This window comes from Triticum urartu, chromosome 7, assembly GCF_003073215.2.
Source record: "Triticum urartu cultivar G1812 chromosome 7, Tu2.1, whole genome shotgun sequence".
In the NCBI taxonomy this organism is placed as follows: domain Eukaryota; kingdom Viridiplantae; phylum Streptophyta; class Magnoliopsida; order Poales; family Poaceae; genus Triticum; species Triticum urartu.
Window position 1 is genome coordinate 477,386,169 of NC_053028.1, and position 25,310 is coordinate 477,411,478.

Genomic DNA, 25,310 nt, shown 5'->3' on the forward strand with positions numbered 1-25,310 from the left:
TTGTTTCTCCAGACATGTCTGAATCATGCGCTGATATGTTGCGCCGGCGTTTTTGAGCCCAAAAGGCATTGTGTTGAAACAGAAGGGGTCGTATGGTGTGATGAATGCCGTTGCATCTTGGTCGGACTCCACCATCTTGATTTGGTGATAAACGGAGTATGCATCGAGGAAACACAATGACTCGTGTCCTGCAGTAGCATCGATAATTTGATCGATGCAGGGGAGGGGGAAGGGATCCTTTGGGCAAGCTTTATTGAGGTCCTTGAAATCGACACAAAGGCGCCAGGATTTGTCCTTCTTTGGTACCATCACCAGGTTTTCTAGCCAGTCCGGGTGTTTTATTTCTCTGATGAATCCGGCCTCCAATAACTTGGCTAGTTCCTCTCCTATGGCCTGTCTCTTAGGTTCGGAGAAACGCCGAAGAGCTTGCTTGACCGGCTTGAATCCCTTTAGGATATTGAGGCTATGCTCAGCTAGCCTATGTGGGATTCCTGGCATGTCTGAGGTATGCCAGGCGAATATGTCCCAATTCTCGCGCAGGAACTCTTGTAGTGCAGCATCCACGGCGGGGTTTAACTGTGCCCCGATGGAGGCTGTTTTTGTAGGGTCCGTTGGGTGGACTTGGAATTTGACTATTTCATCCGCATGTTTAAAAGAGGTGGACTTGGATCTCTTATCGAGTATCATGTCGTCCCTGTCCACTATGGAGCGTAGCGTGGTTAATTCCTCGGCCGAGAGGGCTTCGGATAATGCCTCTGAGGGCCAGTGTGGCTGTTTTGTTTTCGGCGTGGAGTGCTGTGTCCGGATCACTGTCGAAGGTGATGATTTCGTTGGGCCTAGGCATTTTGAGCTTCATGTACCCATAATGGGGTACGGCGTGGAAGATCGTGAACACCTCACGTCCTAAAAGGGCGTGGTATCCACTGCTGAATGAGGCCACTTGAAATGTAATTTCTTCAGACCTATAGTTCTCTGGCGTACCGAATACCACATCTAGTGTGATTTTCCCAGCGCATTGTGCCTCCTGACTGGGTATGATTCCCCTTAAGGTTGTGCTACTTTGCTCAATGCGGTTCCAGTCTATTTCCAGTTTTTCAAGAGTTTCCTCATAGATGAGGTTTAATCCGCTGCCGCCGTCCATGAGTACTTTGGTGAGTTGAAAGCCGTCCACAATTGGACTGAGGACCAGTGTGGCTGGTGCTCGGGCTGTTCGGAATTTAGGTTCGTCACTGGCATTAAAGGTAATAGTCGTGTCACTCCATCGATTTATTGCTGCTACGTGGCAGATTGCAGCCATGCTGCGGAGTGTTCGCTTGCGCCTATTATTTGACGCGAATGTCTTAAAGACTGTTAACACCGTATTGTTATCCACGGGATGGTGCTCTGTGGAATTTGGGATAAGAAGATCCTCACCACTTTTGGCCACCTGCCGGAGTATCCAACATGCTCAAAGGTCGTGCGTTGGTATTGTATCCGCTGTACTATGAATTTTGCAGGGTCCGTTAAGCCATCCCTCCAGTACGGTTCCATGCCCTGTAGAGGGTTTTTGTTTCTTTGCAACTATCTCGGGTGTCTTATGATAGTGCACCCTTTTACTTCGGACTGGGTGTATATTCGGAGCCGGATTATCCCAAAATTTTGTTTAGGTTTTCCAGGCGCTTTCCATCGCACAGTACTTTCGTACTATGGACGCCAAGTTAGCAAAGCATGATATGTCACGGCAACTTAAGGCGTTAAGGATTCCCTTGTCCCTGCAATTATTGCAGAAAAGTGAGATTGCATCTTCCTCGCGATAGTCCTTAACCTTGTTCATCACAAGGAGGAATCTGGCCCAATAATGATGTACTGTTTCATGGGGCTCTTGCCTGATGTGGGAAAGATCGTTTATGTCTGGGTGGGTGGGTGGATTTGAGTCCGAACCCCTACCCGATCTGAGACCAAGGGGCCGAGGAGTTTCCAATCTTGGAAGTTCGGGTTCTGGAGTGCTGCCCGATAAGTCTGGCTCGCTGCCTGATTCTAGGTTCAGGGCTTGGGTGATGTCCTCCCGTAAGTGGGTATCCGGCTCGGAGAGCTCAGGAATCCGGACATAGTTAGTTCTCAAAATAGAGGAAGAGTTGCCGCATTGTTCCTCCACCACCGCAACATGATGGGTGACCGATGGAGAGTTAATCTCCCTTTGATCGGGTTTAATCCCAATCCGATCATAGTCCGTAGCGACTCCCAAGGCGGCGATGCAATCCAAGAGTTCGTTTAGGGATGAGAGCTCCATTGGATCCATCTGCTCGGTGAATTCCGAGCCGATGTGGAAGCTTTTTTTGATGACCCGAGAAGTCATCGTCGGTGCAGCGGCCGAACAGGCAGTCACGACGAAACTGCCTAGCCGGTGAGTTTGGCCGATAGCCAGAGCTCCTCCGGCGGTAATGTTGTTTTTAACAACGAGATGAGGCATCCTTCCTGACGGCGACGTCACAGAGGAACTCTTAATGAAAGCACCAATGTCGGTGTCAAAACCGGCGGATCTCGGTTAGGGGGTCCCGAACTGTGCGTCTAAGGCGGATGGTAACAGGAGGCAGGGGACACGATGTTTTACCCAGGTTCGGGCCCTCTTGATAGAGGTAAAACCCTACATCCTGCTTGATTTATTCTTGATGATATGAGCATTACAATAGTTGATCTACCACGAGATCGGAGAGGCTAAACCCTAGAAGCTAGCCTATGGTCTGATTGTATGTTGTCCTACGGACTAAAACCCTCCGGTTTATATAGACACCGGAGGGGGCTAGGGTTACACAAGGTCGGTTACAAAGGAGGAGATATACATATCCATTTTGCCTAGCTTGCCTTCCACGCCAAGTAGAGTCCCATCCGGACACGAGACGAAGTCTTCAATCTTTTATCTTCATAGTCCAACTGTCCGGCCAAAGGATACAGTCCGGCTGTCCGGAGACCCCCTAATCCAGGACTCCCTCACACACGTTTGCCAACAATTACCGTCTGCAATAATGTTCTATCACAAACGGTTCAGGAGCCCCTTCGCACACATACAAGTGTTGCAGACCATTTGTGATTTGTTGGGTATCACCGATGGTTGTCGCAAGAGTGACGTGTGCTTTTCGTTTGGGATCCCACACATTTCCTGAAAAAATTATACCTGGGATGGTATTTTGCATTGGGCACAGTTTACTCCCAGTTCTCGTGTGTGATAACGCGATATCACAAATGGTTCCGGAGACCCTACGCACACATAGTAGCACTGCAAATCGTTTGCGATTTGCTCTGTATCACCGATGGTTCCGCTATGATTGTCGTATGCTTTCCGATGTGGATCGCACACACTCATTTAGTTGAACCGTGTGCGGAGCAATTTCCAGGTTAAAAAATATCCCATTTTGAATCGGCACGCAAAAAGCAAATTCGCCACAATTTCAATTGAACAAATTAACAAAAATATCCCATTTTGAATCGGCACGCAAAAAGCAAATTCGCCACAATATTCAATTGAACAAATAGTTTCCACAGGAAGAACATTCATCAGATTTCGCAACAATTACAATTGAACATATGGTAGCTAAATTCCAATTATTTGTCCACACATATATGCATTACATAATTAATCATAGTGTGCTAAATACGAAGACCTCGTCAGATGGAAAACAATGGATCCATGTGTTATATGTTTAGTAGCTTACTCTTACTCAATGTTTCAGGAGAACGCATGCTAAAATCTTCATTATCACCAGTGGGATTGATGTAGTGATCCAGGAAGAAGTCGCTGATAAATCTCCGAACCATCAACAATTCACCAGCCGGGAGCGGTTCAGGGGTCCTCGATTTTAAGATGAGCTGCAGTATTTTTAAGATCAGAATGTGCCATATGAGTGGAGTAGAAGATATTAATTAAGATAGACTTACTAGTACTAATTCGCGAGGATCGCCACAACTATTAGCAGATGTGCAGATGGAGATCATGTGTCTGCAAACATAGTATCCACAAAGGTTGGTCCCTGCTTCTTGCTGAGGACACTGAAATTTTTTGTACAAAATTAGTCATGTATTTGCAAGGATATCGAACTTGAGGATTGATGGGAAGTTATATAATAGAAATGAGTTAGTTGGATGTAACCACGTTAATTAATGAGATGACACGAAAAAATAATTTATGCAGAGATAACTTGATATAAGTTATTTGTAAATATGATGAAATAAGTTTCATATAAATTCAGTAGTATTCGAAGTCATCAAGTTATTGCCTAATTGCTTAGCCGTACTCCATTGGCGATCTTAGAAAGTGCTATGTTTTTCTTAATGATAAACGATTGTTTCCCTTAAATAAGATCAATCTAGAAAAAACTATAAGAGAAATATTCACACATAGTTCATATGCATGACACTTCATATATCCTTGAAACTAATTGGGTAAGGAAAAAAATCTAAAGAAAGAACACACCTTATTCAAGTGAGGTAAGAAACTAAGGGACAATACAACAAATAAGTTGGAATTTAACAAACAACCTTAACACATTTTAAACTTGAAGAATGCTACAATTTCCAGAGAGATTTTGTTGAACATCACAACACAGATCCTTACATATAACTCTTTTGTATTAGATGCACTTGAACAACATATTCGAATATGTGTCATACTTAAATTCGGAGCATAGCCAGTACATATATGCAACACAACACAACCCTGATGAAGGCTAACGCATCTCCATATGCTGACATTGTTTATCATGAAACTGCTAATTACATGTACTTACGTGTGTACAGTTGTAAAAACTTTCTTCAATGTTTAATTAACCTTGGTCTCTTGGTTATAAAAGGGGGAACAGTAACAGGGTTCGGTCAATCCCATCACTATTTTTTGCGGCAGTTCTTAAATACAAATTATAATGAATAATGATTAGTGGATGAGAAATGTCCTTGTACAACTACTCATAATCGTAGGAAAGCATTTTTCAAAGGCCACCCCAAATCAGGGAAATTATTCACTCTATTGTTCATCTATACAGAGAAAATCAGAATTACAAAAATAAAAATTACCTTTCGCATCTAGCATTAAATACGAACACATACCTCATCAAGCATCGATCCTCACCCTGTTGTGTATTCATCTTTGATCAGAACATAGTGTACTCAGACTACTTTGTGTACGCCATCACCCATATCTGATGAAAGAGGAGGAGAGAAATTGAGACATTGTGAAGATGTGGATTTATAGTACATATGGGTACAATCTCAGTTGAGTGTTGCAGTTTTAATTAACATAACCAATAAGAGAAAACATTTAGATGGCTTGAGAAACCTCAGCATAGCCCTGATGAAGGCTAGCACATCTCCATATGCGTACCATTGTCTATGTAAAACTGCTAGTTACATATATATATATATATATTTACGTGCCTACAGTTGGACACACGGGCCTTGAGTCTGGGCACGTGTACACGCCACGCAACTACATGAGTTGATTGATCAACGTTAGTTAGTCCGGGCAACGTCCAAAATTAGATGATTGGTTGTCTTTTTGTTTGACAAACTGTGCATATATACTGGAAAGATGTACAGAATATGAACAGATTTAATAATTTATAAAAAAAAATTACATATGAGATTTCCTTATTGAGAACACAAAGACACTGGAAAAGGAGGACAACAGATTGCAAGTGCTGGATAACAATTGACCTATAAAAAGTGGTTATGATTCACATGCTGTCGAAGAGACTAAAACAGATGTATTAATCCAGCAACATCAGCAGCTATATTACCTTACACTCGTTATCGGGAACTATGAATCCTCTGTTTCTTCCACGAACTGGCTAGAGTATGAACTCTCGCCAAATTGCATTAAATTCATGCGTATAGTAATTCCACTTGCAAGGTAAAGCATGAGGCAATTCATGCATATAGTAATATGGTAGTAGTACTCCCTGGCAGTACAACGGGCTAATAGATGGGTGGAGTCCATAGCAAATATATATAAATATATGGTAGTAGTAGTCCTTTTGCTTTACGCTGTCCTAATTAATCAAATATAAATATCAGTAGTTCGAACACTTACAGGTTCGGACATTTATATCGCCATCTTGTGGAGAGAAATGCTTACATAACGATATGGCATCACCTCCAATCATTCGCTCGCTGTTAGTGGTTCGACACTAACCTCTATATATGAACAACAATTACTTAATGTCAACAATAACCCCTGTATTACCTGTACATATTACAATCCTTCCTCAATTATTTTCATGTTCGACATAAAGAGTCAATGCATTTTATTGGTACTTGTAGATCAGTACATACCATATTGCTAACTCTGAGACTTGATGATCTTGTACTCAGAGTTTGATAGATATATCTGGTAGTAAAATAAATTGTTGGCTCCGATAGGAATTTCATCAGGCATCTAGTGAACAAATAGAAAATATATAGCCTGAAAATATTATACAGGAAACTTATAAATCTGCAAACATGGATCACCAATCCTGCAATGGAGGTATCCATAACACAACTAATTAAGACACCACAGTGGCATCATGTAGAGGCTATGCTTATTACGTAATCAAAGATCTGGATACAGGAAAAAAATTAAGGCGGCCACTGCTACCAAAAGAATCATATTGGGAGGCAGCATGTCATGTTGGACTGGTAGTAAAATGGATGTTCACAACGCATTCTAGTCATGGAGTTTATCATCCCAAGATTAAGTTTAGTTGATGATCCTAGGACCAGGAGGAAAAGATCGGCCTGGACATGATTTGCTGGCTTGCTGCCAACATAGGTAGGGCAAGTGTTTACACAGCAGGAGACAACTTTGCACATCTAAACTGAGGAGGAGCAGTTACTTGATATAGATGCGAACAACATCAACGGACTTGGAAGATTTTATCATCAGAAAAATAACATGCTTGTGTTCCTACTGTTTCTCCGACAAAGTGGGCATCAGTTCTAGCAACCCTACGTGCTTGCCTTCGTCTCTTTGTCCTACAAAATTAGACATGTTAGCAATGGCATGCGGCAGGTGGGGTCCACACTAGGAAAGGCTCAAGAAGGTCAGAATAGACTCCCATAAAATTCTTCGCAATGGCATGTGGCAGGACTTCAAGTAAAGCCGCCCGTGGCTGTCCTGGCGGAGGCTAGATCAGTTGTGGATCGATTGAACAATAGAATAGCCGATCCGAAGAGGAACACGATATGGACTTTGCATGAGTGTGTTTTTGTAGAGACCTACATGGGAAGGCAAGATATTTTCCGATTAACTAAGTAGAGAAGGGAGAGTCTTGAGAGATAGAGAGGTACATGCAAAAGAGAGAGACATGCGAGATTGAGCCCGGGAAAAAAAGGATACGTGAGAGACTTGGACAGGTTGAGCAGGGAAAAAGGGCTTACGTGAGAGTAGATGTCTGGGAGGAGCCGCACTGACCCTCCTTCTTCCTCAAGCTTTGGGTGTCATGATCTCTTCTTCTACCTCATAGGCCGGAAGCAGTCCACAATAGTTCGCCATTGCTGCAGCCGCCAGGGAGTGGAGCGATTGGGGAATTGGATTCCATGTCAGCGCCATTGTTGATTCTACAAATTATGCGGTTTGGAAAACACACCTTCATCCTTCTATAGAGCTCGAACACAACAGAAAAGATACAACTTGTTCAAGTACAAACAGGAAAAAATCAAATAGTGGTTGGAGACGAACCTGAACAACATGAGGAAAATAATTATAATGTGATAGGCCCCTTACGTGCATCAGATCCATGCCCCAACTCGCTTCCTCCTTAAGAGAGACATAGATTTGTTTTCGGGGAGAAGAGAGACGATAGGGCACTCAGTCAAGCATGCACATGTACCCCAAAATCATGGAAACAGGAGATAGAAATCAATAAGAGAGACAAAACAAACCAATTCGTTCCATTGGCACATGTTACTCCACAATTTTCATGTGACTTGAAAAACCATAGTCAATCAGTAAGTAAAAGAAGGAGAAAATTAGCATATAGAAATTAACAAAATAATTCACTCTAGCAGTCTAGCCAGGCAGCCACACTATAGCAGTCATGAGGTTGACACAATTTTCCTAGATTCACGAAATCTAGAAACATCATCTCCTACCTTCTGCTCGTCCTCCATACTTGATCATGTGCTACAACGTCCATAGAGTCCACACACCCACCAATTAGAGTGCAGCCTAGGAGGATGTAGACGTTCCATCTTCTCCATACTCTGCTCCAAGGGGCCAACTGCACCCAAGAACTCTGTATCCTCAATGACAACAGCGGCCAGCCAATCTGCTTGAAACTGTCATCTATACACTTCCTCCGCTGCACCACCAAGCTCCAGTCTGATTCATCAATATGGCTAAAAAGAAAACCAGATTGGATCACAGAGGCTTTGGAGATTTAAAGGTTGAAGAGAAGGAATAGGGGAATAGATTAGATTGGATCGCGAGGGGTGAGGAAAGGCTCTAGCTCGGCTTTGGATGGAAGGGCATTGGAAGGAGAAGGCATAGGGAGAAAAATACTGTGTGAGGGTTCTTTTGGGAAGGATTGACGCTGGAGTTTTATAGGAATACGATAGATTCTTTTGATTGTTTTTTTTAAAAGGTGCTCTAGATTGCTTTTTTACAGCAAACGTTATGTTGGTTTTTTCTTTGATTGCAAGGCTTATATGGGTGGATCTACACCGTTATAATTCGGGCCTAGTAGATGAACGGCCAGTAATTTCTAATTAATGTGGTAATTTCTGGGGAGTCCAAAATTAGTATAGGTATAGATTTGTCCTGTTAGGAACAACCTAACCGGTGTTAGATGTTTGGACAAAATAGAAAGAGGTTTGTTTAGAAGCTCGAACATTTGACTAGCGTAAAGAAAGGTATTTGCAGACTATTGGATAAATTTTCCAAAAATAACGGACTTCGGTGTGTTACCAGAGAAACGATCTCATGCTGCAGTGGTAGTTCCCTCTTGAACAAGTTCCCTGGTTTAGTTTTCCATAATGCGAGCACACTGCAAATGATGATGTATTTTGACAACATCAATTATGGAACCAGATATGAATGCAAATTAATTTCAACAACATAGAATTCAATACCTATCCATGAATTGCTGAAGATGCGTCAGATCATGAGCGTTTGTTGACTCTCTGAGAGAATCGATGTAGTAAACCGCGTTCTTGGTTGGAATAATGCATACCAATATCCAGTGATTGCTACATATCAAGAAAGCGTATGAATTATGTCAAAATCTGAAAGACAATAAGTGTATGTGTGGTTGTTTACTTGACTTTCCATTCATGATATGGCCAGAGAAATGATTCTGCATGGGATGTGTTTTCGAAGAGACGAACGACCGTGTTAACGGCCCACTCCTGTAGGTCCTTAGCATGTATTGTTATGCCATTTGCTAATTCAGGATCTATGAAATATGCACCCTCCCTTTTTCTTCTCTGCGCGTTCAATCCCCTGAGAGGAATAGAATGCAGTTAGATCTTTATCATTTACAGCCTTGTATGGAGAAGTTGATCAGAGTTTGTTAAGTACTTACAAAATCAAGCATCTAACAAAGAGTGGCATCAAGCACATTGAAGTTGAAGAAGAGATGTAAGCCCTCGAAACTCACATTGATGGAACCAGCATCGTGTCGGACGTGATCTCTATTGTAGTGGACTAGCAAAGCATGATGACCTGTTGACATTTGATCCATGCAATATTCATGTAACTCGGGGCAACTAGAGATGCACTCATCAAAGTATTTGCCAACAAGAAATGGCTGACCATGGACGTAATTGAGTGCTTCAAGTATGTCTGCTTTACTTTTAGCAAGCAACAAACGTACTTCTTCATCATCCATGGCATCAGAAATAATATTACACCCTGATTCGAACAAGCTGTTGTTAATTTGGTTCTGGCGATGAGTTATTTAAGTAAAAGGCAATCGTTCTCTTTCCTCTTCACTCTCCCGCTGTGCTTCCTCGTGGTCATGGGTGTAGCTTTTTTGGCCACTTCCTTCTTAGTACTTGAAGCATTTCCGGCAAAACTTCTGGTTTCCTACAAGGTAGACTGCCGAGCAGACAGTGAAGCTTGGACGGACTGCTTAGCAGACGTTTTATCTATGCCGGACCGCTGAGCTGGCGGTGCTGCTGTGACGGATAGCTGGGTTGTAGGAGCGGAGGCATCGGACTGCTGACCATGCGTTGAAGCTATGTCGAGTTTCTGCGCAGGTGGTGCCAACTTGTCGGTGTGCTGAGGAGGCCGTGCCAACATGTTGGTTTGCTGAGCAGGAAGTGCTGACGCATTAGTATGCTGATCACGTGACTGCGGACAAAAGAACTGATGAGCAGTCGGTTCTGGACCTACAGGATGCTTAGCAGGCGGTTCCGAAGCATCAGACTGCTTAGCAGTCTGCTGAGCATGTGCTGCAGCTGGGTCTCCCCCCGTTGCTTCAGTGACCGACATCTGAATCGGTGGTGCGTCTTCAACAGTTTTAGGCCTGGCCACTGGCTGCTTTGGGGCGAAGGATGGCATGGCCTGTACGCCACAAAGTCGGGCCAGCTGATCACAGGTTGATGGATCAGCCCGTGAGAGCTGTTGTGGCAAGGAGGGCATCACTGGTTGAGGGGCGACAATGGTTGCTCTTTGCCGGGCATCAGGGATCTCATCGATGAAATCTATTTCCTTACGTGGCCGCTTGATGTGATGTAACAGTGTTTCTCCCAAGGTCCTTTGCTCATCGAAGTCTCCTATGACATTCTTCGAGGCAAATTCATTGAATCTGGGATTTACTTCAGTCACGTAGCACATCACACGGCCCGACTTCAATCGCACATTGTCCAAGAAGAGGCCATCTTCCAAGAAGGGTGGGAAAACCCAGGTTGTTGCACATTTTATTGTACCTTCATAATGTGTAAGCATGCCCTTCAGTCTGTCTTTCATTCCATATAGATCAGATATAGCATCATCACGAGCCGCTGCAGTCTCAGTGTCGCTGGGGTCAGCTGATGCACAACTACTCTTGTGCAGTGTTGTCGCGCAATAAGCAGCATCCTCCATGCCCGCCTCCCCTCCCATCTGCTGGCTATCTATCAATGTTAGAGTCTACTGCATCATCATTGACTCCTCAACATCCTTTCGAACAGCCGAATAAATCTCCTTCCTCAACCTTTCATACAATGCATTCTGCTTCATTTCACTCCTCACTTTTTCATGCTCAGCCTCTCTTCTTTGCTGAGGGTGAAAGCCCTCTTGTGCGGGACATTAACACCTATACCCCTTGCACGGCCAGGGGGCTCTTTTGTTTCCAGAGCAATGGACAGAATGTCACATGGCCATGAGTTCCTGTAGAACCTTCCAGGGATTTGGAAAGCCTCTAACATCACTTCATACAGTTTGGCATCACATGCGTTTTCAAAGTAATAAGTTCCGTCATCAAGCCTCTTTGCACGTGCCCGCAAGTAGTCTCTAGCGCGTTCTCCCTTAATTTCACTAAAGGTTGGATTCCCACCCGCCGCTACTACTTCTTTGTCCTCCTATTCCCATATCAGTTTCATGCCGTAGTATCCTGCCACACCCATACGGTGGGGGTGTATGTTCTTCTTCTGAAGTTTCGATTGCTTGAAACTCTTCTCAGCAAACTCTTTAGTTGCCCTGACCCTTTTGAATTCTGCCTAGTCTGCCTTTGTAATTTGGGGGTATGTGGGGATTGGGTCCTTGACTTCACTCAAGTACTTCTTGTACAACACGTGCTTCCAGTTTCTCCAAGCATCCCTAGCCTTCTTCAGTGTAGTGTGTTCCACCTGCATTCTCCACTGCTCTGGAACGTTGAAGTGATCCATGATCCCCCGGACTATCCTTCACTGTGTTTCTGTGTCAGCCTTCCGAAACCCTGGAAGATTAATGTTGAGCCTTGCCCTGCCAACAAATCCACACACACTCTTGAACCTCATGCGTGCTTTATCTGGTTTAGTTGGAGCCCAAGACTTTAAATCAATCTCGGTTACTTCATATACACCTTTAGGCTAGTGTGTGGGCTTCCTTGCAGCGTTCCTCCGTGTCCTGATCGGAAGGGTAATTGTTGCAGCTCTATCCCATTCAAGACTACTTGATCCCTCACAATCTGCTGAAGACCTGGGTTGTCCGAATCAGATGAAGATACATGGCCTGAAGCATGAGTGTTGTCGCTGCTACTCGACATCTACAGAGAACACATGTGAAACTCAGGAAAGGACGATAAGAATAAAACTAACAACTTGGTATCAAGCTTTCTAAACATGCCATGCTATAATTTAGAAAATGTACGGCTAATTTGTTAAGTTTGTGTGACTCCGGCGCCCGCGATTGGTAAATAGGCAGTAACTTATTGGAACAAATACAACTTATATGTAGTAAGGAAGGTAGATAATGAACATATATACGCTCTCCATTATTTTATAGCCAATTTGGGAACATACGGAACGAAATTGGAAGAGGAATTGTGAGGAAATATGCCTCACCGTGATGGAGAGCGGTAACTAACAGGCTTCTTAATGCAAACCCGACCGGACCACAGGAGAGGCGAGGGTTACAACATCGATATGCTCAAGGGTGGTTGGTGAGAAAACAAAGACGGCGAGGTGTGGGCCGTCGCGTGTTGGAAACGACAGTGGAGGTAGGCTTGACATCAAAGAGCGGGCACACAGCTTGGGTGTGCATGGCGGCGCTGGAGAGGGTTCTGCTGTGGATCTGGGGGAGGGGGAGCTGGCGAAGGAGATTGGGTGGACTAGTTGAGTGAAACGCGGGTGGACGGTGGGGGTGTTGGGGACTCCGGGTGTTGGCGGCCTAGGTGAAAAGGGTGAAAAATATCCCCGGTCGCCGCGCGCACGAAAAGGCCTATGCAAACGGTTGCCTCTAAGCGCTCGTGTGCACAAACAGAATAATTTTGTTTGACATGAAGACGTACTAAGTTTTAAATGAAGACGTGAGTTCATCATTTCTCCTCTAAACTTTTCCCGCGTAAACCAATCACAATTTTACCACAGGTTTGATTTGCTGGCGCATTTCAGGTCTCGTGTGCTATATGTAAGACATTTTTTGGCATTTACCATGCATGTTGGCATATAAATCAATTCCTAGCCAGACTGCATTTCCTGTCGAAAGGGATGAGGATTGCCGTTCAATCTGGGAGCATCCAATGGTGCAGACGTATGATCCATGGGGTTTGCGTTCTGGCCAATCACAACGCATGACTCAGATCACACGCGCAGCAAAGGGGGGCATCGGCAACAGTTTGGTAGGCACACGGCTTTCATGTGTGAACCGTGTGCTATTTGAAAACATTTTTTGGGAGGGGCTATTTGAAAAAATTTACATGTGCTATCGAAAGGGATGAGGATCGTCGTTCGATCAAGGAGAATCCAACAGTGCATACGTAACTCAGATCGCGCGCGTGGCAGAGGTGGGGGGTGCATCGGCCACGGTTTAGTGGACACACGGCTTTCGTGAGTGAACCGTGTGCTCCTTGAAATCATTTACATTACGTAACATCATATTTTTGTTCGAATGAAAACATGAGTTCATTGTTTAGCCTCCAATTTTTTTCCACGGTAAGAAATCACGAGTATAGTGGAGAGTGTCATATACTAGTATCATACTAGTGTATGATACTACCTTTAATTAATTACAGCGCATAGTATAATACATAGAGTATAGTATCATATATAGATCATATTTATTTCCATGCATGACACAAATTAGCATCGCATTTAACATGATACGGTATCTACCTATATGTTACTCTAACCCTCTTTATATATATTTAATTCTTTGCCACATCAGCATACTTGCTATTTCCGAGTGCATGACATCGTCGGCTATGATACCACCACTATGGCCAGCCTTATATAGTGGGCAGTATCATATACTATATATATATATAGTATCATGCATAAGATACTAGTGTATGATACTACGTACGTACCTTCATAGTGCATATATAGTATCATAGAGTAGTATATATCATTTATGGCCGTATTTATGGCCATGCATGACACAAAGTAGTATAGCATTTGTTATACATATATATATGTTACGATATCTACCTATGTTACTGCTTCTTTGCCACATCATCATATTTTCTATTCCCAAGTGCATGATACTGGCTATGATACCCCCACTATGGCCACCCTAATAAGGCTGGTCGTAATATGGGAGTATCAAGCGGTATGATGCATGCCAACTAGACTTTTTGGATGATGTGGCACACAGTTAAATGAGGAAAGAGAGGGTGTGGTATCATATCATGATATCGTATCATATTAAATGTTGTACTACTTTGTGTCATGCATGGAAATTAATAAGGCAACCTACGATACTAACTTATGATACTATGCATGCACGCATTACGGAGGTATTGCCAATCATATCTATACCTACTATTAAAGGGAGGTGATATTCTTGGGTTCGTCCCGCTTTTTTGGTCCCGCTTTAATTAATTTTATGTATTTTTTTGAGAAGGGAGGTGATATTCTTGGTTTCGTCCCGCTTTTTTTTGTCCCAGCTTCAATTAATATCACGTATTTTTTTAGACAATTAATTTCACGTATGCTATTTGGTTTCATTACTTGCCACCTATTTTGGCCCAACGGAGGAAGCCCACCTCGCGGTGCACTGTGGCCCAGGTATGGAGATGGGAAAAAATAAAATTGCCGATGGAAGGGTTTGATCTCATAACCTGCCAACCAGCCACGCACAGTTTGTCCAACTGACCCAGCTACAGATATGGAAGGATTTTTTTCTTCTCCCGTTGCAACGCACGGGCCTTTTTGCTAGTACTAGTATCATGCATATATACTCGCTGCTTTCCGGTTTATAGGCTTATCTCAGAATTTTAGTTTTTCCATTTTATAAGGCCTAATTTGGTTGTTCCCTATCACATATTCAAATTCCAAGGTGCATTAAATGATTGCATGCAAGTATTAAGAGAAAGTTGACCAATGCATCTACTTTATGCATGCATGTATTGCCATTAATACATTGGAAAACATAATTTTTTGAGGAAAACAAAAGCATTAATTGGGTGTTTTTGTAAACTACAAAAAGTATTCCACCACTCACCATCTACCTTGGTTGGTGAGATTTTTTAATTGAGCCCTATAAAGCTGGTTGTAATGAGGAGTATCATATACTAGTATCATGCATATGATATATACTATGATACTACTTCCGTAATGCATAATATCATAAGTTAGTATCTTAGGTTTCCTTATTAATTGCCATGCATCAAACAAAGTAGTACAACATTTAATATGACACGGGTATCATGATATGATACCACATCCTCTATTTCCTCATTTAATTGTGTGCCACATCATCCAAAAAGTCTAGCTGGCATGCATGATACCGCTTATGATACTACCATTATAACCAACCTAAACTGGAAAGGAGGGAGTAATACTAGCTAGTCCATGATATAATAGCTACCTCACTAAGAGCATGATTAATAATACAGCCAAGGCTCGGCTATAAGACCCCGCTCCCATGGAAGGGTAGGACAAAAGATGGCATGCAAGTTCTTTTCCATACGCATGTATGACTATATTCGGAATACATGCCTACATTACATTGATGAGTTGGAGCTAGTTCTGTGTCACCCTATGTTATAACTGTTGCATGAATAATCGCATCCGACATAATTCTCCATTACCGATCCATTGCCTATGAGCTTTTCATATATTGTTCTTCGCTTATTTACTTTTCCGCTGCTACTATTACAATCACTATAAAACCCAAAAATATTACTTTTGCTACCGTTACCACTACTATCATATTACTTTTCTACTAAATACCTTGCTGTAGATATTAAGTTTCCAGGTATGGTTGAATTGACAACTCAGCTGCTAATACTTGAGAGTATTCTTTGGCTCCCCTTGTGTCGAATCAATAAATTTGGGTTGAATACTCTACCCTCGAAAACTATTGCGATCCCCTATACTTGTGGGTTATCAAGCTCCAATGTAGAATGAGAGAGCACCTTATTTATTATCTCATGTCCTACTGGGCAAACTAGATACTAACCATTGGATTAGTTGTATGTTAAGGTGTTGGTTGATGACATGGCATATTTTACCAACAAGATAACATACAAATTGTGGGAGATGCCCTTACTCCCACTGTGGGTACCCATAGTGGGAGTAACATATATAGGTAGTAACATCACACATATCTAGGTTAAATAGATGATGTGGCATGCAATAAATGAAGAAAGAGATGAAAGTTGTAAGATAGCTAGTTACTACTAGTATGAGTAACATCACACATATATATCATGGCAAGATGTGTCTATATCCTAATAAATGAAGTGTTGCATGTTACCACACACATATGTTACTCCCCACTATAGAGGTAGTAACATAGACTAGTAACATGGGCATGTTACTAGTCTATGTTACTACCCATTGTGGCTAGTCTTAATAGTAGTATGAGTAACATCACACATCTCAAGGCAAGATGAGTCTATAGCCTAATAAATGAAGTGTTGCATGTTGCTACACATATGTTACTCCCCACTATAGAGGTAGTAACATAGACTAGTAACATTCTATGTTACTACCCATTGTGGCTAGTCTTATGTCACTCTATTGTACTTGCTCTAATGCATAGTATCATAGAGTAGCTAGTATCATATGTAGTACTTTATTTATGGTGTCATGCATGACACATAGTAGCATAGCATTTATTATGATACGGTTTCATGATATGATACTTAACCCTCTCTTTCTTCATTTAATTAATTCTATGACAACTCATCAAAATTGCCTAGTTGGCATGCATGATACTAGCTATGATACCCCCTTACTATTAGCCTAGCAAAGAAGGTGTACAGATCATTTGTGCGTCGCTTTGTGAGTTTTCATCCATTTGTTTGAGAAGCGGGGAGAAGTTTCAAACATTTCAGCCACGAGGTGCGGCCACTAGCATAGGCCTAGTTGGTATTTTAATTACAGGAAATACAGATGGAGTTCGGACATCATCAAAATCGATGTGCGTTCTCTCATGACCCCATGGAAAAAATTTGGTAAAGTTTGGCACAAGTTTTGATGACCGCTCCTTCCAAACCGGAGCATCTCACATGAAGGATCATGGTTTTCCAAAAGGAGACATGTCAATTCAAACTCCTGTGCCAGTGACTTCGTCGTTTGGCCTCATAAAAATTTCCACGGTTGTCGGATTTCTGGTTCCGGCAAAACCCTTGAGGTTCGAACACAGGGGTGCGCACGAAGATCTCTCCTCCCCCTTGCACTCTCCCTCACCGTGATCTCAAGGCTCAGCGCGTCGAGCTCGCAGAACAAAGGGACACAAGATTTATACTGGTTCGGGCAACCGATGTGGTGTAATACCCTACTCTAGTGTGGTGTGGTGGATTTCCTCTTAGGCTGAGGATGAACAGTTACAAGGGAAGAATAGCCTCCTGTGGAGAGGTGCTCTTATGCTTGGTGAGTTTGTGTGGATGAGGATGATATGAATGGCCTCGGGTCAGTTCGGATCCGTCCGGATCAATTGGGATCCGTCCGGATCAGTTGCCTCCTACTGTGGTGGCTAGCCCTATTTATAGAGGACCTGGTCCTCTTCCCAAATGCTGGTGGGAAGGGATGCAACAACGGCCAAATTTGAAGTGAGAAAACTAGTACAAGTTGTCCTGACTAAAGGTGGTCTTCGCCTGCCAAAGGATCTGGTGGTGACGCCGTCCTGGGCTCCACGGTGACCTCCATCCTGTCGTCCTGCTGGTCTTGGTCTCGTTGCAGTGATATGGAAACCTTTGCCTAATGCCTCGGGACTCGTCTCCGCGTATTGCCCTTGCGTCCTGAAGCTCCTGGGTGGCCTTGACAATGAACTCCTGAGCGCTGGGCTCTCCTCGCCCGGTGCCCTCCTGAGGGAAACGTGCCGTGAAGCATGCCTCCCCGTGGTGCCCGAGCAGCTCCCTCGTGATGTCGGGTAGGTCTGAGGTTGTCCAGAAGAGAGCCCCCGAGCCCTTCCCGAGGAGGGCACCGGGCACGCCTTCCTATGCGAGGGAGGGAGGCGCCCCAGGTGCGAGCGCCAATCCTGATGTGGCACCGCTAGAGGCACCGCCCCCTGAGGCCCTGTGCGGAGTAGCTGCTTCTTCTTCTTGGGGATGGCTTCAGGAGGGTACTGCGTGCCCTCGTTGTCAGGGTCTTCGATTGTTGCGGCTTGGAAGGCGCGCTCGAGGGAGCACACCGCATCTCTTTCTTTGCACATGACTGTGATGATTCCACCGCTTCCTGGCATCTTGAGGACATTGTAGCCATGGTGGGTCACTGCCTTGAATTTGGCTAATGCTGGGTACCCGAGGATGGCATTGTACGGCAGACGGATGTGGGCGACGTCGAAGTCGATGAGCTTGGTGTGGTAGTTGTCGCACTGAACGATGGTGACAGGGAGACAAACTTGCCCTATCGGGGTGGTGGAGCCGTCGGTCACTCCCGAGAAGGGCTTAGTAGGCTGCAGCTGGTCATAGGGTACTTGGTGACTTGAATATTGCTGATGACAGGTGAGCAGAGCATCGGGAGGACGCCCGCGGTCGCCGCACACTTGAGCTGGTCCGCCGAGTTGAAGGTGATGTTATATTTGGACCACATGAACGGGCGCGTGGCCTCGAGCCTGGGGAGGGCTACATTCACCTCGCGAGAGAACTCCTTGAAGATGCGCTGGGAAGCCGGGGCCTGAGCACCACCCAAGATGCAAGCGATGGCGCGCGGCTCCTAGAAGCCCCCAGCCCCCTCGTCCTGATGGTGGTCGTCGTTCCTTCTTGGTGGTGGTGGCAGCGGAGGGAGGCCAAGATTACCCTGAGGACGGTCCTCGTGAGGCTGGTCGCGCCAGGCGCCCTCACGAGGCTGCTCCTGCCAGTGGTCCTCACGAGGCCGGTCGCGCCACTCCTGGTGGGGGCCGTGCTCGTCCCAGTGTCCTCCACCTCGTCCTCCTATCCTCAGCTATAGCCCAAGTCGTTGCGCTCGAGGCGTCGACCGAAGCGTCCATCTCCAATGGCCCTGAGTGCTTGACAATCGTTGGTGTTGTGGCTGTGTACGTTGTGGAAGGCGCAGAACAGACGGTTGCCCTTGGACGACTCGGGGTGGTCCCGGACACGCTTCGTGTCCGGCTCTGCCACGAGTACGGCTACTCCCTTGCGCTTCATGTCCTTGACCATGACCTTCTTCTCCTCTGGGTTGGCAGCAGGGAGCTCGAGGAGGGAGAGACGCCCCTCCTCAGCTCTTGCACACTTGGTTTCTATGTTGAACAGCTCCAGAGTCGTGCATAGCTCCTCGTGGATGGCGAGCTCCTCCTTCATCTTGAAGTCACGGACGCCATTGGAATATGCTGAGATGATGGCCTCCTCCGTCACCTTGGGAATCTTGAGACGAATGATGTTGAAGTGCTGGATGTACTTCTGCAGGGTCTCTCCCGGCTGTTGCTTGATGTGGTGCAGGTCACCTGCGGCTGGAGGGTGGTCACGAGTGCCCTGGAAGTTGGCGATGAAGCGGTTGCGCATCTCACCCCAGGAGGAGATTGATCCCGCGGGCAATTTCAGGAGCCATGAGCAGGCGCCATCCTTGAGAGCCATGGGAAACCAGTTTGCCATGACCTTTTCGTCGCCATTGGCCGCCTCAATGCTTAGCTCGTAGAGCTGCAGGAACTTCGCGGGGTCGGGGGTGCCGTCGTAACGCGGAGGCAGATCCGGCTTGAACTTGCCTGGCCAAACAATGGTGCACAGCTCAAGAGTGAAGGCGCGTCAGCTTGCCGTGGCCACCGGGGCCCTTTGCTGATGCGGGGCCTGGCCTGGATGCCCGCGCACCACCGCCGTAGGCGGCGCGCGGTCTTGTCGTGGTGGTGCCAGGAGCGTTTTCTTGCGGCCGGAGAACGTCTTGGCATCTTCCTTCTTCGTTCGCGGACACACGGCGTGGAAGATCACGCCGCGGGACCGTGCGTCTTGGGGCAAGGACACTGTGTTGACGCGGAGGGGGCGGTGACGCTCCGTGAGCTGCACATCTTGGCGCAAGGGTGCCGTCTTGATGCGGAGGCGGGGGAGGCGCTCCATGAGCTACATCACCCACGGATGGAGGTGGGCGAGGCAGCGTGAGGGATGGTGCGGGGGAGCCCCCAGCGGCGCTGACGAGCTCGGTGATGCGGTCTAACCAGTCCTTGTAGAGCTCGTCGATCAGGCGATAGCACAGGATCTCACATGCCATGAGCAGCGCAGCCTGCGCGTCCGTGGGTGTGCGGCGAGTGTGAGATGATGAGCCGGTCGGAGTTAGCGATGGGATGGCGGCACGGCCGTCCCGCCGCATGGAGGGGTGCAGTGATGATGCTTGCTGCTCATTTTCTGCCGGGCCGGTAGCAGCGTTGGCAACAGGAGATGGAGAACGACGGGGAGGCCCGCCGACAGGGGCTGTCTGAGCGACATGGGCGGCGAGGGTGGCCCAGTGCTCGGCGCGGGCTCGAGGCGCGTCTGACATGGATACGGTGGAGCGGTGGAACATGGATCAACGGAAGGAAAGCTTCAGCGCACCGCTACCTGGCGCGCCAAATGTCAGATTTCGGGTTCCGGCAAAACCCTTGAGGTCCGAACACTGGGTTGTGCACAAAGATCTCTCCTCCCCCTTGCACTCTCCCTCACCGTGATCTCAAGGCTCAGCGTGTCGAGCTCGCAGAACAAAGGTACACAAGATTTATACTGGTTCGGGCAACCGATCTGGTGTAATACCCTACTCCAGTGTGGTGTGGTGGATTTCCTCTTGGGCTGAGGATGAATAGTTACAAGGGAAGAATAGCCTCCTGAGGACAGGTGCTCTTATGCTTGGTGAGTTTGTGTGGATGAGGATGATCTAAATGGCCTCGGATCAGTTCGGATCCATCCGGATCAGTTCGGATCCGTCTTGATAAGTTGGGATCCATCCAGATCAGTTGCCTCCTATTGTGGTGGCTAGCCCTATTTATAGAGGTCCTGGTCCTCTTCCCAAATGCTGGTTGGAAGGGATGCCACAACGGCCAAATTTGAAGGGAGACAACTAGTACAAGTTATCCTAACTAAAGGTGGTCTTTGCCTGCCAAAGGCTTTGGTGGTGACGCCGTCCTGGGCTCCACGGTGACCCCCATCCTGCTGTCCTGCTGGTCTTGGTCTCGTTGCATTGATAAGGAAACCGTTGCCTGATGCCCCTGGACTCCTCACCTGTGCTTGCCTCTTTAGCACCAAAAAGGAAACGAGGATACTGCGCGCGCTGGCGCCCGCCTGGTGCCCTCTTGGCCTTGGTCGTCATGGCTTGCATCACAAGGACCTCGCGAGGTGCCCCTTGCCTTGATCTCTCCTCCCCTCGCGAGCCAGCATGGTGAGGCCACCCCCGAGGAGGTGTTGCATCGTCTGCCTCGTGAGGGACTTGAGTGTTTGCTGGTGAAGATGGGCCGTATGGGGCCACTGGCGGAGCCACGCCGTGGGCCGCAGGCAGGCAAGTCTGGGGACCCCCGTTCCCAGGACGCCGACAACGGTACGTAATCACCATTATACCACAGGTTTGATTTTCTGGCGCATTTCAGGTATCATTAGCTATATTTAAGACATTTTTTGAGATTAACATGCATTTTGTGCAGAAAAGTAAAATTACAACCCGAACTGCAACTACTGTCGGAAGGGATGAGGATCGTCGTTCGATCTGGGAGCATCTAATGGTGCAGACGTACGATCTGTGGGGTTTGGGTTCTAGCCAATCAGAAAGCACGACTCAGATCGTGGGCGGGGTGGCGGGGTTTGGTCGGCACACGGCTTTCATCAACGAATCGTGTGCTATTCGCAAACTAGATTGCATATTTTTGTTCACACATACTGTAGTGAGATCAATTGAGTGTGCTACCTCTATGATATAATAATAATAATAATAATAATAACAAAAGGCAGTTCATATTCATTGCCTAGGCTTACAACATATCAAGATGAACATATTAACGGTTCTTACATCAACAGAAAACCGGACATAACTCACAAATTTAGTATTAGAATGGTTCCTGCAATTGCCCAATAATGTTCTATTAGACAATGGACCATGCACGTGCTAACCTTGATTGTAAACCTCAGTGCTTCCCATTGTTTCCCTACAACACATATAAGGTAGTTAGTCATCAGGTTAAGTAAGAGTTCGCATGCTATCGGTAAAATATGTTGATGAAAAATAAGCACATTGCAGATTCATCAGATTAATTCAAGCCACGTGGAAAACCCATTTATCCAAACCAAGCATGATTAAGAACTAGGGAATATAGCACTTACATATGTTTCTCATGTATTAAGTGCAGCCAAATTCGATTTATTCCTCACATGCACAACAATACAAAATTCTACGCACGACAATTGGACATCGCAGTGTAGAATTGAACCAAGCAGTTAGCTAAACACCACAACAAATAAACCAAACATTAACTGAGCACCACATTGCACAACCTAACATACTCCTAATAGAGGATCATACAGTTAACCAAACCAAGCATGCTTAACAACATGGAAATATAGCAATTGTATTTGTTTCTCATGTATTTAGTACAGCCAAATTAGATTTGTTTCTCACATGGTATACAATAAAAGAATGCACCCACAATAGTTAAACATCGCATTGCAGAATTGAACCAAACGGCCAACCGCGTCGCGTCGCCGGTGCGCGAGGCGTCCACGGTGGCCTTGACAGAGAGGTGCTCCTCCAAGATCCAGGGGTCGACACGAATGGCAGCCATCGCGACCTCATCCACGCGTGCGGCCGCGATTTGCTTCTCAGCTTCCAAATGGTCCTTGGGATCCTGGCTATACTTCATGCACCATGGCTTAGGGTGGCGCTTATTTGGTGGAGGGGTCGGTGATTTGGGTGGAAGGTGTCGCACCGGTGGTCGGGGCATGTGGGATGTGGAGGGAGAAGGAGGATGGGGGTCGGGTGTGGATTACCTGCCTGTATAGGTGAGGCCGAGCAGCGTGGACGAGGGTCGCCGGCGAGGTTGCATTGCTGCAAACAAGTACTGAAGGTTTCAACTTGGAAAGGAAGGCGGAAACAGGGGAAATGTGGGTTTCGGTAAGGGGGAGGGGGCGGGGAGGTAGACATTTCCGCGGAAGCCGAAAATTTGGAATCGCTTCAGCGAAAAAACTGGTGCGCAAACTGTCATCAGACACGGTCCCTTATTCAGAACTGCGTACAATATGTGAACATCACAAATGATTCAGATAGCTTAACCCGTGTGTGTTGAGTTTGAACGTCAAAAATTTTGGTTCGAATTTCCCTGGTTACAGTGGTCATCCACGTCATTGCATAATTTGGGTACACAAAAGAGACTAACTTCTTAATCGAGCAAGTTCAGCAATTAAACAGAGCTAGCTGACCTAAACATTACTCTAACAAATTAAAGACCGACGCTCTTAATTAAACAAAATAAAGAGTACTACTATGACTGGTGCTCGTCGATCTCCGCCGCTGCCTCCATGTCCAGCTCGCGCCCGACGGTCTCTTGGGGAAGGGGCTCCATGGCATCAATTGCACCATACTCGGCAAGCATCTCGCCATCCGCGTCCGCCATATGTTTGGAATAGGCCACCACGAGCTGGGCGTGGACGGCCGCGATCTGGGCTCTGGCGGGCTCTGTCGTGGCAAGGTATGTCGCGCAGGAACGGACGGCTGCTCGAACTCTCTCGGCGATTGCCAACTCTTCGGTCATGGGTTGACGACTGTTGTCGGTTAAGCTTCGTTCGATTTGTGCGGTGACCGCCACGAGCTGGGCGTGGACGGACTCGACATGGTAGTGGGCGGCCTCCATTAGGGCTAAGGCCACCGCCGCGGAATGGACAGCTGATGTGCCAGTCTCGCTTGTTGTTATCCCCGAGGCAGATGTTGCTGCCGCTGCGTGAGAAGCAACATCGGCCGTTTGGCCTGCCTTGGCCGCCCGGACGCAGACTGTGGTCGCCCTCACGAAGCTTGCTAGCACATGCCTGGTGGCTACGGCTGCGTTCTCATCGGAGGGGGCCGCCGAAGTTGCCCTCGCGACATGGGTCCACGTCCCCATCTTTCACCGGCGATGAATGAACAGTGAAATGATATTTGGGGAGTGAGCTAGTGTGCTTGACACGTAAGCCATATGCGTACTATACACCGATGGTGCTCCAAGATATTTTGTGATGCATCTCACACGGTTGGTGATAATAAACTGTGCGCGATCTACTTGATTTATCGTCTTGATTTGAATTACGTAATGGGGTCACAACTACAAAGGATGGTGTTTGAATTGCTAGAGCTTTTATCTGCAGTGAACATGCAACTATAGATGTGTCTTAAAAAATGAAATTATTCAGCGTTCATTTGGACGGTTTTATACATTAACTTGGTTTTGTAGGCATTTTATGTGCATAATTCAAGTTCGAACTACATGCACATTCTCCAGTGCATATAAACTATTTGAAAAATCAAATTTGTGTCCTTGGTTGCATGCTTAGGTCCCATGCAAGAAATGGGAATGAATGTCACACACCCTGCCATCGTCGCTCGGCCACAAACATTGAGATACCTGGTTTTTCAATTCTAGTAAATCCAAAACTCGACTGAAATTCATGAAACTTGGCATGCTATCATGGAGCGGCATGAACATGCCGTGGTAAATTTTTTGTCCCATTTGGGGCAGTTATGGGTATAAGCTTCTCCCAGACCAGAGCTTCTCACAACAAGCGTGATGGTTTCGGTAGGGAACGTGCCACCTTTGGGAACAAAACAATATCCGTTGCCTCTTATTGCTTTCAAAAAAATTCGAGTGTCAACATAGAACAACAGGAGTGTTGTATTTAATTTTGGAATTTTTGGGGGTTCGTTTGGACATTTTTATACATTAACTGGGTTTCCCAGGCATTGTAAGCGCATAATTCAAATTTGAACTACATGCACATTCTCCAGTACATATAAACTAGTTGAAAAATCAAATCTGTGTCCTTGGTTGAATGCTTAGGTCCCATGCAAGAAATGGGAATGAATTTCAAACACCCTGCCACCATCACTCGGCCGGAAACATTGAGATACCTGGTTTTGAAATTCTAGTAAATCCAAAACTTGTCTGAAATTCATGAAACTTGGCATGCTATCATGGAGCGGCATCAACATGCCGTGGTAAAAATTTGCCCCAGTTGGGGCAGGTTTGGGTATAAGCTTCTCACAAACCTTAGCTTCTCACAACAAGCGTGATGGTTTTGGTAGAGAATGTGCCACCATTGGGGACGAAACGATATCTGTTGCCTCTTATTGCTTTCAAAAAAATGAGTATCAACATAGAACAA